General features: G+C 34.8%; 1 pseudogene; it reads left to right on the forward strand.

Annotated features, from left to right (window-relative positions):
* Positions 1–528: 528 nt before the first annotated feature.
* On the forward strand, positions 529–4,186 carry LOC122127783 (annotated as a pseudogene).
* Positions 4,187–12,553: the final 8,367 nt, after the last annotated feature.

Genomic DNA, 12,553 nt, shown 5'->3' on the forward strand with positions numbered 1-12,553 from the left:
ATTTTCCCTTCTGAGTAGTTGTCATTACAGACATGTATCACTATGATGGCTATTTAAAAATGTATAAATAGGTAGTTAAATTTGAGACTCCTTTCTAAAAGGAATGCAAATTGCTCAAGAAATAAGAGCAAAAATTGAAAAATGATTTTGCATCAAATTAAACAACTTCTGGACGCCAAAGGAACTAAGTATTCGAATCTAAGGAAAATCTATAAAATGGAAGAAAATGTTTTCTAGCTATTTGTCAACTAAAGGACTATACTTTAAAAAAATTTCAAAAAAAACCCCTGAAAACTGAAGAAAACAATTCAGTTTGTAGCTGGACAAAATAAATGATCAGACAATTCTCAATGAAGCATTTGTGGCCAATAAACGGAAAAAAATACTCAACATCCTTTGTCATAAAGAAATTGAAATGATAAAGATATTCCGTCTCACTACAATCAGAATAGCAATCATTAAGAAAACAAGCAGCACTAACGTGAGCTGAATAAAATATAAATCAGTGCAGCCACTGTGAAAAACAGTATGAAGAGTTTGCAAAAGACGGAAACTGCCATACATCTTGCTATAAAACTCCCAGTTATGAATCCAAAGGAATATAAGTAAGCATTCAATAGAGACACACCTGCACACTCGTGTTTATATTAGTAATATTCAGAATAGCCCAACAAAAGAATCACAGTATGTGTCTATCAGGCAACAAATAAATAATATAGATGATAGATGGAAAGATAAAAGTAATATATCAGTTAAATAATGATCTTGATTGAATCTTTCTACAACATATGCATATATAACTTAATATATTATTTTTTATTTGTCAACTAAAATTAACAAATATATAATGAGGAAATTGTAGAGAAATTCAGAATCAAGCTGAACCATATGTACTAAATAAGTAGCCACACTGCATCAAGAGCATTTGAGAAATGAGAAAAAAATGAATATTTGGAGACAGCACATGTTTTCAGGAAGGAGACAAGGGAGAACAACGAATAAGAGTAAAGAATGAGTGAGTGAGTGAGACAGAGAGAGAGAGAGAGAGAGAGGAAAAGAGAGAGAAACGTGAACAGAGAGAGCACCACAGAGAGATGGAAGGGAAGGATTTTCCACTTGTTAATATTCTCAGCTTTTATCTCCGTTTTTAAGTATCCCAGTTGTTCGGGAAAAATAAAAAATAAATATTCAGAAGTAAAAATACCGACCCAAAGAGAAATAGAAACAACCTGTTGAAAATTCTTTCCCTTGTCCTTAGTCAACTAGTCTATAATTACAAAATCTGAGTAAAGCACTTTCTCCTCGTGGATATTTTTAAAAGAAACAAAAATTATAGGATTCATACAGAGACAATATTTTAAAGTGCTAGAGATTCCCACAAAACAAATAACAGCTGATAATGGGATGAAAACTGAGAAGATCTTACAACATACATGAAAAAAGCATTGGAATATTTTGCCACTCTGGGCAAAATGCAAGCCTACTGAGAAAGGCACACGAAAGAAAAGGGATGGGCAAACAAAAAGCATAGTTATATAACTTAGAAAATGACAGATATTAATGAAAAAACTCAGAAATAAAGCCCAAATCAGGAAAGAGAAAGATAACAATCTAACACACAAATGATAATGGCAAAGTAATGAAAGACAAAGTTTCACCATGGTTTTAGAAGGCATAAAGAAAATGAAAGCAATAGAACAAAAAATCTCCTGAATTTATAAAAGATATAGAAAAAGTACAGTGCCTCGGTCCTAATTCAATCCCCAGTACCTGCACACACACACACACACACACACACACACACACACACACACACACACACACACATCTCTAAACAACGTAATATAGAATATGAGTCAATTTTTACATGATTTGTGAGTCTGTGGGTTGAGGGTATCTTGGATTTATTTGCAGGCTTTACACATATTCTGCAGAAAAAGCCAATGGAACCTTTGTTCAAGGTATGTTTTTGCTCTTATCCTACAGTATTTTATGCAGAAAAATATCTGTACTTGATTCCAGTGCCCTGCATCTTGTATATACATTTTTTCTAATTTGGGAAGGGGAAGGGAAATAACAAAATGCTGAAGTAAGGATAGAGCTTGACTCATTGTAACAATGAGATGTACAAGACACTATGTTAAAAATTAACTTTACAACTTTGGACGGAGGAGGGAGGAGTTGTGGAATTGAGGAGGGAAGGGACGGTAGGGGAAAAAACAAAGGAGGGTGTAACAATGCTGGATAGCAAATGTACTCACTACCTTATTCATGTAACTGTAACCCCTCAGTACAGTATTTTTACAATAAAAACATAAAAAGAATATCTTGGTAGCTATTTTAAAACTGTCCAAGCTTACTGCACTGTTTGTGGGTGTGTAAACTTGTTCAGGCACTTTAGAAAGTAGTATGGAGGTTCCTCAAAAGACTCCACCTAGAGCTCCCCTATGACTCAGCAATCGCAATTTGGGATATTTACCCAAATGATCACAAACAAGACCATACTAAAGCTACCAACACAACTATATTTATTACAGCATTACTTACCATAGCTAAGATATGGAACCAACCCAGATGCTCCTCAGTAGATGAATGGATCAAGAAACTGTGGTATATATACACAATGGAATACTATGCCTCTATCAGAAAGAATGACATTGCCCCATTTGTTAGGAAATGGAAAGACTTAGAAACAATTATATGAAGTGAAGTAAGCCAGGCCCAAAGAAACATAGTTCCCATGGTTTCCCTTATTTGCAATTATCAGTACATGTCTTGAGTCAAGCAGAAAAGGTCAGATAAGTTGAAGTTAGGCAAGATAAGGACTAAAGTGTATTTTTCTTTCTTGCTATTGTTTCTAAAGTTTTAGTCAAGAGTGATACTCTTTCACTTGAGACACCATTCCACTTCTGGCTGTTTTTTAAATAAGTTTTTTTTTAATTGTGAGAATACTGTATCTCCGGAACTCCCACTCCAGTATAGCTGAAATACAGAAAGATGTGGAATACAGATTGCCCTTCACTGTAAACAACTTGACAATTAACATTAATATACTACTTCCTCCACAGTTTCCTCAGGAAAAAACAGTGATCAGTGTTTATCCACCAATCCGACATCCTTTAATGGATAAACAAGTAATATAGGTTACTTCTCCATTAGTAAGCAATTTTACAATGCACTCAGATCTTGGAAAGATTATCTAGAGTCTGTTGGATGAGTTTTGGAAGAATTCTCCTGTTTTAACTCCCACTTCAACAGCGTTTCCATACCTGTATAGTAACCCAGGTGGGCTGCCTCCTTATGCTTCTCAGGGTTTTCCGTTTCTTCCTGCATATCCTCCTCAAGAAGCTAACAGAACATTACTTCTTTGTCTGTTACTGACATTGTTTCTTCTTCAACAACAAGTTATACAACAGCCAAGCCTGCTGCTCTTACATTTGGTGTCCTTTCAAGTCTGCCATTACCTGTTCCCACAATGGAAACTTCTACACCGATAAGCCAAAATAGTTTTGGGTACAAGATGCCAGATGTCCCTGATGCATTTCTAGAACTCTCAGAATTAAGTGTGTCACAACTCACAGATATGAATGAACAAGAGGAAGTATTACTAGAACAGTTTCTGAGTTTACCTCAACTAACACAAATTATTAATGACAAAGGTGATTTAGTAAAAAGTATTGAGGAATTAGCAAGAAAAATCTCCTCTTGGAGCCCAGTTTGGAAGCCAAAAGGCAAACAGTTTTAGATAACTATGAGTTACTTACACAAATGAAATCTACGTTTGAAAAGAAGATGCAGAGACAACATGAACTAAGGGAAAGTTGTAGTGCAAGTGTCCTACAGGCAAGATGGAAAGTCACTGCACATGAAGCTGAGGAAGAATCTGATAATATTGCTGAAGATTTCTTGGAGGGAAAAACTGAAATAGATGATTTTCTCAGTAGCTTCTTGGAAAAAAGAACAATTTGCCACTGTAGAAGAGCCAAGGAAGAGAAACTTCAACAAGTGATAGCAATGAAGAGAGAAATGGGACATAAAACTAAGTACATTATTTTAGATTTAAGATTTGTAAGTTGGCATTTCATTGCAATGGCTGAATTCAGATGTACCCTACTGAAATTGATTTTATATAATTAGAATGATTATGATCTTTGCTTTGAAATTTTTTCTGCAGTATTTGCACTAAAATGCCTATTTATCATTGATAAATCCTGTCCTGTTTAAATTTCATTGCTATTCTTATAATTAAATACCTTATGCATGTAATTTTATTTTTAATATTTTATGAACACTACTTAAACTTGTACTTTTAATTTGAAACTGCCACATTTCTTTATCAAGAATGTTATCTTATTTAGATTTTTTTCCTCTCAGTTTTTTTTAAGTACTTTCAGCTATGGAATGATACCCACACCCTCCCTTTTTCTTTCTTTGTGGATAAAATTTTCAAAGGCAATTTGTTTTTAAATATTCATAATACCAGAAAATATCAAACCTGCCAATGTGCCATCTCAAAGTAACTTTTAATATACCTATAATAAATTTAAAAAATTCAAAAAATGTCTTCATTACCTTGCTCATGCAATTCTAACCCCTCTGTATGGTATTTTCACAATAATAAAACTTTAAAAAATTAATTTAAAATTTTTTTTTAATATCTCTATGGAAACTTAACCATCTTTTTAATCCTTTCACAAGTCCTCTAAACTGAATGATATATTTTATATGTTACTCTGATACCCCTACATATATTTTATTGTCCTAAGGAAACTCTTTAAAAGATAGTCTATTGATTGATATTTTGTGTGCCAACTTCCCAAAATATGTTCTGCTCTCATATCCAACTAAAAAATTCTCATCTTCATCTTCCTTTTTGAAAAGTGAACACCTGTCATTTAGATAAGAATCAATACATGATTGCGTTCACCAGATATTCAAACTGTCATCTCAGTTGTCAGGAATAAAAGAGTTAATTCAATATACTCATTTATTCTAGATCAAACTCTTTGATACATTCTCATGGCATTGATAACAAAACCAAGCATCAACATACATGACTTTATTTCATCTCATGTTCGCTCTGGAATGTTTAGAAAATTGTCTCTTAAATGTACAGCCACAGCGTAGCTATATTTAGTTGATTAATAAATTATTTTGTTTACTAATCTATTTATTTCAGTAATGGGGCTTGAACTCAGGGACTCAGTGTTATTGTTCCTTAGATTTTATGCTCACAGCTAGTGCTTTACCATTGCAGCCACATAATAGTCTTACAGATTTACTTGCCTGTATGGGAATCGAGTCATGATCTGAGATGTCAGCCTCCTGAGTAGCTAGGACTACAGGTATGAGCCACCAGTGCCCAGTTTCATTCTTAGTTTATTTTAAATTCGATTTACTCAGAAAGGCATCTAAGCAAAAATGTTATTTTTAATATTTTAAGATCCTAACTAACTCCAGAGTCCTCTCCTCATTGTTGATGGACTCTTTTGCCCAGGCATGACTATTATTTGGCTCCTTATAAGAAATTTATGACAACATGTGAAAAGAAAAAAAATTGTAATTTTATACTGGAAAGGCAGAGTCTAATTTGTAGGACTAAACATAGTGAATACTCTCCAGCTGTGAACGCGTGAAAACTATACACAAGGATGATCAAGAATGGCCTAAGCTAGGATTCTAACCAGTGAATTAGAGGCTAGTAACCAGAGCAAATACAAGGTTTCATGGTTCAAATTTGATAATGAGACTCTAAGGGGAGCAATGGACAATCAGCCTCATCTAAAAGACTAGCTGGGAGTGGGATTCTGGAGACGAAAGTTGTTGGTCATGAGCTTTTCCAACCTAATAGGGATTGAGATTTATTTACACATGATCTCTCCAGAAGAGGTCACTAACACCATGACTGTCCATTCATTGAATTGTGTCACACTAAATAATGCCATTTCATCAAAAGTGATTTAGAATTACCAAGATCATCTTGAAAGATATTTAAGATGATTCCTTTTTTTGTTCCTTCTGAAGAACCTTGATGGATAAGTCTGGGAAGATGAAGGACAAAATTCACTCACTTTTGAGGCTGGGAAGGTGGCTTAGAATGGTTGAGTGCTTGCCTCCAATACATGAGGCCCTGGGTTGGATTCCTCAGCACCATATAAACAGTAAAAAAAAAAAAAAAAAAAAAAAAAGGCCAGAAGTGGCACTGTGGCTCTAGTGGTAGTGTTGTAGCCTTGAGCTGAAGAGCTCAGTGACAGTAACCAGGCCTAGAGTTCAAGCCCCACAACAGACAAAGAAAAAAAATCACTTTTTTTTGTTATTGTTCTTGTATGCCTGACAATGTTTTCTTCTCATAATAATTTTGTTGAATAAGAGATTCTAAACTTGTCTGTTTCTGTTTTAGTTTTACTCTATTTTGTTATGTCTTTCTTCCATACTTTAAATATTCTCCTCCATTTAATTGTTGCTTGCAAAAATTTAGAAATTTTGATAAAATCTTTATCTTTGTCACTCTGAAGTAAGGCTCCACTATGTGTGATTTTCTTTCTTTTTTTTTAAATTTAATTTAATTTTATTGTAAAGGTGATGCACAGAGGCTTTATAATTCCATGAGTAAGGTAGTGAGTTCATTTCTTGTCAAACATTGTTACCCTTCCCTCATTTTTTCTTCCACTTCCCCTCTGACTCTCCCCAACCAACAGACATTGTGTTAGAGCCAGACAGTCTTTCTTTTTCTCTTAAAAATATATTTTATTATTACTGTTCAGCTAATACACAGATGTATTGTACAGGTAATGTTATACTTACGTAAGTCAGATAATAAATGTATTTCCTTTTGAACTCTGCCACCCTTTCCTTTGCTTTCTCCCAGTTTTTCTTTCCCATCCCTACTCACAGTTTTTAGTTTAATTTAAATTTAAATTTAATTGTCCAGGTGTTGTACCTAAGGGTTACAGTCACATAAGTAAAGTAGTGAGTACATTTCTTGTTAACTTTTTACCCCTGCCTTCATTTTTCTCCTGCTTTCCCTTCCCCCAAGCCCTCCCCCAAAGTTGTACAGAACATTTCCAACATACGGTTTTGTGAGTATCACGGTTGCATTGGTTCTCACCTTTGTCCTTTGACTCACCATTTTTTGTTACCCTTCCCTTCCCTAATTGAGATAAACATTTATACAATACCCAGGGTACCAAAATCAAATACAGTGACAACAGGAGTTATACCATAGGGGAAAGAACATGTAAAAGAAACAAATAAAACCCCATCTAGTACATTAAAAAACAACAACAACAAAGAAAAACCTCCTGTGTCCATATCTTGGAATTCATTTTTCTTAGCATCATCTTATATGATCACATGTACATAGCTATTGAGCTATTCTGCTCATCTGCTAAGATTATCCTAGATGTATACTATTTATTACACATAAGGGAAACCATGGGACCAATGTTCTTTTGGGTCTGGCTTACTTCACTTAATATGATTTTTTTCCAAGTCCTTCCAAATGGAAGTGTCTTTCTGATAGAAGTATAGAATTCATATATATCTTTTTTTTGGTCGGTCATGGGGATTGAACTCTGGGCCTGAGCCCTGTCCCTTAGCTCTTCAGCTCAAGGCCAGTGCTCTACCACTTGAACTACATGCCACTTCTGGTTTTTCTGGTGGTTTATTGGAGATGAGTGTCAAGAACTTTCCTGCCCAGGCTGGCTTTGAACACAATCCTCAGATCTCAGCCTCCTGAGTAGCTAGGATTATAGGCATGAGCCACCGGCACCCAGCATATATCACATTTTCTTGATCTATTCATCTATTCATGTATTGAGGGGCAGTTCATTTTCTACATACTGTCTAATGAATACCACTGCTGTATTTGTTCTCCCTTTGTCCCACCTTTTCTGTGTTCCCCCATCCTTTTAATGACAAATAAAGGAAAATAACACAAACATCATCAGCAACAACAAAAATCTCATTTCAATCTCTTGGAGTTCATTTCTTTAAATATTATTTTATACGATCATGTGCACATAGCTATTGTTCCTTTTTGATCTGCTGCTATGAATATCTGCCTATGGTCTCACTGTGTGTTGGGTGACTTTTTTATTTCTGCTGTTGGTGTTCTGCCATTAAAATATGATTTTTAAAATATTTTGCTTTGTTTTCTGTAAGCTTCTGGAATTTCATGTAAATTTTGTTTTATTTTCAACTATTATCATTTGAACAGCTTTTCTGGCCTTTGTATTCTTGCTTCTCTGGTATTCATTATACATATATTATACCTTCAATAATTATGACATAGATGCTGTATATTTTATTTCTTCTAATTCATTCCTTTTTCTGTCAATTTCAGGTTGGTAACTGTCTATTAAAGGGCTTTAAGCTCACTGATTCTTCATATGTATTTTTTCCCACTACACTGATGAGTTCATCAAAGTCTTTTGTTTTCTGTTTTATACTAATATCATCAGTGATATTTTAAAAATTCTTTCTAATGTTACTGTCTCTCTCCTTACCTGTATGTTTAATTCATGATGTCCAAGTTGTTCGCCACAGCATTCCATGTAGTAATTATGATTATATAATTCTTTGAAATTCTCAGTCTGATAATTGTTATATTGGATTAAAAATTCATACATATTTTCTGAACCTGGCTCTTAGTGTCTCTTAAATTTTAGTTAAAAGACAAATACATCAAGTACATAGAATACAAGTAAAAAACGCCAGTAATATGATGATTTATATTTATCTGGCTGGGCATTAAGATCTATTTCATCTTTGCTGTACTTGTAGGTATTAAAAGTTCTTTACTTTTTATATTCTTGTTTTATTTATTCCCCCCCTGCTGGATTTGGGGAAAATAAAACACCTTGCAGTTATATAGCCTTTGTTATATCACCATCAATCACTTATACCCAAACCCTGTGGTAGGTTTGAAAGGTATCTGTGAAGATATTTGCTTTGTATTTTATACCTAAGTTTCTCTTGCTTTCCGTTTCCCTCTGTTTTCTCCGTCTTGGGACCATGACCCCAGTCTCTCTCTTTCTCTTTCTCTCTCTTCCTCTCTGTCTTCCTTTCTCCCTCTCCAAAATTTTTGGGCTTTGACTTTCCAAATTCATGACAGAAAGGCAAGAAGAGGCTGGGGTTTCAAACATTCCTTCCCCTATTTCAAGTCACACAATGGTGACACCATTTTTCTTAACCAGAAACCCATTGTTGCCAAGAACAAGATATTTTGGGACCATCTCTTTTCCTCGGATGTCAGAAATTATTAAACTCTGAGCATTGTGATGGGAACTTGTCAAAACTCTTACAGGTAAATTTCATAGAAATATATCCTCATTACTCCCACTAAAGAAGCTTCTCACCAAGTTGTAACTAAACTTACTTCTCACCCAGTGTCTAGCAACTTAAAGATGTTATTGTGTGTGAGAGGAAACTGAGTTGATTTAAACATGGGTTACCCCAACCTATCTTTGAGTTAACAATCCATCCCAAATGTACTATCATGCACTGGAGTTAATAACATATGAAATTTATCAGGATTAACTGCAAAGGCATTGAAAATCTGAAAATGAATATGATTTTTTGATTTAAAGGCAATTTCTAGCATATTAAACCTGTGCATGTTCTTAAACATCATAAACAAATGAAGCATTCTACATACTCATGATACATGTATGAGTGACGTGGAGGCAATATTGAAGTAGACTCAAGCTCACGGGAATGAGAAAATATCATATTATCCAAATTATACAATGAAACCTATGGTAGCTATCTACCCACATATTCTAACAACAATATCAGAGGAACTTCATTAGGAAAGTCTTCTTTTTTTTTTTTTTTTTGCGTATGTGGTGCTGAGGAATTGAACCCAGGGCCTCAGGCATGCAAGGCAAGCACTCTATCACTGAGCCACCTTCCCAGCCCAGAAAAGTCTTTTTTATTAACTGATAAATTTAAATTTCCCCTTATACTTGATGATGTTTTAAGTCGTGGATCTACATTACTAAAAGTAGAAAAGTTATTAGCAAGCAGACCTACCTGATGTGACATTTTACAAATTTCTCTGCCAAAGTTTTCTATTCTTTGTTATAATTGAAATCTTGCTGTGATTCCCATTACCCAGTGCAGAAGAAAGTCATTTGTGGATAAACGCAATAAAATATACTTGTCGAATTTTGTTCCCCTTTTCTGAACCCAGACTTCATAATTATTAATTGGTGCATTATAAAATTAAACTAAAACTAGGCAACAGTGGGTCATGCTTTTATAATGCTAGGTGCTCAAAGGCAGATATATGGAGGAGGGAAGTTCAAAGCCTGTATAGAAATAAGACTGCACGAGTCTCCATCTCTGATGAACTAGCAAAATGCTTGTGATGGTTCTAGCTATGAGCATCAGCCATGAACAATAATGCTAAGTCAATGTGATTGTTTCTAACGCATTTATAAGATTATTTCTTTGTTGTTTTGTATGTCCCTCCCCCACAGTATAATCCCTGCTTTCACTGTATTTGATGTCGGTATCATTTGTGGAGGGGAAGGGGAAAAACAAATCATTTAAATAGGGATACCGGTGGAGCCATTACAACAATGAGATATATAAGTTGTTATGTTGAAAACCAACTTTACAACTTTCGGGAGGGGGGATGGGAGGGTGGGGAGTGATAGGCGGGGAGGATGGAGGGGCGGGGGGGGGGGGAGGAGGATGGGAAGAGATGTGAAGGGGAAACAAAGGAGGAGGCTACAATGCTTGATAAGAAATGTACTCATTACCTTGCCCATGTAATTGTAACTTCTCTGTACACAATAAAAAAAATAAAAAATAAATAAAAAAAAGAAAGCTGAGTCAGAAATTAAGTCCCTGAACTCAAACACATCCATCATCATCACCACCACCACAAGTCATACCAGACAGAATACACCATGTGTTCTTACTTTACCCTTGAAATGTGATCTCTGGCTACAGGTGATACTACCATGATATCTGTCATCTCTGACTACAGGTGATATTACCATGATATCAAAACTTACTGAGTTAACCAGATATGCTTTATTCGAAAAGGTGAAATATTTCTTCTACATCTGTATCAACTTACACTTACTGTGTGTCCAAAATGGGAATGATCACGATTTTTACCAAGTTGAAAATGGTCTCTATTTAAAACCACTGGAGGATTCCAATGCCCAAATTTCATAGAAAAAGAACATGGAACATGCAGAAAATATGTTCAGTATTAATCCTAGCATCTCTACTTCATTTACATTCTGATGACCATAATATTCCACAAAATCTAACAGAAAAGCTCAAGAGACTCATCTCTAGTTAACCAACACAAAAGCCCAGAAGTAGTGTTGTGATTCAAGTGGTAGAGCTACAACTTTGAGTGGAAAATCAAAAGTGATAAAATTTATATATGATCTTGGACAAGAGTCCAGGCCTTGGTGACGAATATGACATTGACAAATGGATTTGCTATAGATATATACCTGCTAATAGTTTGGAAAGTTTTGTAGTTGTTGTTGTTAACTTTCTGGACTGATGTTTTTCCTCAAATAACTATGGTTCTGACTGCAGCAATGTTGCTAGCTGATTTTGTGATTTTGGATGGGGAATTCAATGTATCTCTCTAATGACATATTCAGTTTACCAAGACTCTTAGGAGAGGAAATATGAAACATCATTTAATAAGAAATGTTATTTGTTTCCAAGCATTGGTGGGTTCATGCCTGTTATCTTAAGTATTCAAGGAGGCCGTGATCTTAGAATTGTGATTTGAAGCTAGCTAGGGCAGAAAAGTTTGTGAGATTTTTATCCCCAAATAGCTACTTTAAAAATCCAGAAGTGGATATATAGCTCAAGCATTAGAGTGCCAGCCTTAAGTGAAAAGGCCAAAGGAGATTGTGAGACACTGAGTTCAAGCCCTAATACCAGAAGAACAACAAATAAATGAACATCCTCTAGTATTTTAAACCACTGTAAATGTTCTCACATTCTAAAACAGTCCCTAAATTCTGACGCACTTAAAACAACATCTTCAACACTTAACAAAAGTAAAAAAAAAGTGGAAAAGAAAGCTTTAAAATTATATAATAAGTTTATGTAAAACTTGTAAGTTTTCTTGAACAACTGTGTTCTAGTCTCTGCCCAGGCCACAACACCGCTTAGATCTCCTGGCTTGCACTTGCACTATATCACTATACATATCACTATATATGTGTGTATGTGTGTGTATGTGTATACACATATATATGTATGCATTGTACAAATATACTATATATATGTGTGTGTGTGTGTGTGTGTGTGTGTGTGTGTGTGTGTGTGTGTGTGTGTGTGTGTGTGTGTGTGTGGTTCTTGCAATATATTTAGTATATCATGAACAGGCACCAACTTCCATTCTGTACACTCTTCAAGCAGGTTCTAAATGACATAATACTAAAGAATTTGTCTTCTGGAAAATAGACCAGAAGAGAAATGCCTTAGAATTATGTTTTTAAAGACCCTATTAAATACTTCTGTGCACTAAAGCAGTCGTTAATCTTCATAGTATTGATCCTTG

The sequence above is a fragment of the Dipodomys spectabilis genome, unplaced genomic scaffold, assembly GCF_019054845.1.
Source record: "Dipodomys spectabilis isolate Male_0828 unplaced genomic scaffold, ASM1905484v1 ptg000312l, whole genome shotgun sequence".
Classification (NCBI taxonomy): domain Eukaryota; kingdom Metazoa; phylum Chordata; class Mammalia; order Rodentia; family Heteromyidae; genus Dipodomys; species Dipodomys spectabilis.